This window comes from Lontra canadensis, unplaced genomic scaffold, assembly GCF_010015895.1.
Source record: "Lontra canadensis isolate GAN:19392208 unplaced genomic scaffold, GSC_riverotter_1.0 scaffold25, whole genome shotgun sequence".
In the NCBI taxonomy this organism is placed as follows: domain Eukaryota; kingdom Metazoa; phylum Chordata; class Mammalia; order Carnivora; family Mustelidae; genus Lontra; species Lontra canadensis.
This window is the reverse complement of record NW_022631019.1, coordinates 22,640,362-22,641,104: the sequence shown is the minus strand read 5'-3', so window position 1 is coordinate 22,641,104 and position 743 is coordinate 22,640,362.

Genomic DNA, 743 nt, shown 5'->3' with positions numbered 1-743 from the left:
CAGGTGACCCAGACCCCACCCCCCACCCCCCCAACCCCTGCCCCTGGAGGTACTGTGCTTTGGGATGGGGACTTGAATCAAAAGTAAAGTGCACAGAATGTTTGGGGGGCAGTAGAGATAGACCAGGCAAGACACCTGCACACCCCTTCTCACACCACCCCACTGGAGGTGTCAGCGAGTTGGCCCCCCACAGCGGGTGGGGGTGCGCTGGAGGCAGGGCTGCCCCACTTTCCCCCTGCTGATCCAGTAACAGGGGCAGAAGCCTACAACCCTCAGGTGTGCAGGGGACATGGAGGCCTGGAGAGGTCCAGGCGTGGTCGGAGGTGTCCTGAAGGTACTCAAGCCCCTGGACCTGGGTGACCTCTGGCCCACTGTGTCCACTGGCCTTGGACCCGGAAAAGCCACAGGAACGGTACCCTTACGGGGAAGCTAGTAGTGATCACACAAATGCCACCCATCTACTCAGGCCCTCAGTGAGCCAGGCCCGTCCTCCTGCATTCCCACGCGGGATCCTTTCTTTCCTGCGCTCCTGCCAGTCCTCGGAGGAGCGCAGCGTTCTACGGGATCCCCATCCTTGTGGTCGAGGCTCAGCGAGGCAGCCCACGAGTCCCAGGTCGCACAGCAGCCACTGTGGCGGGGGCCAGCGAAGGCCAGGGCGCGAGGTAGCGGAGGTCGGGGTGCGGGGGGCGGGGGGAAGGGGCTGGGGCTGGGGCCGGGAAGGTGGCGCAGAGCTCGGGCGGGAG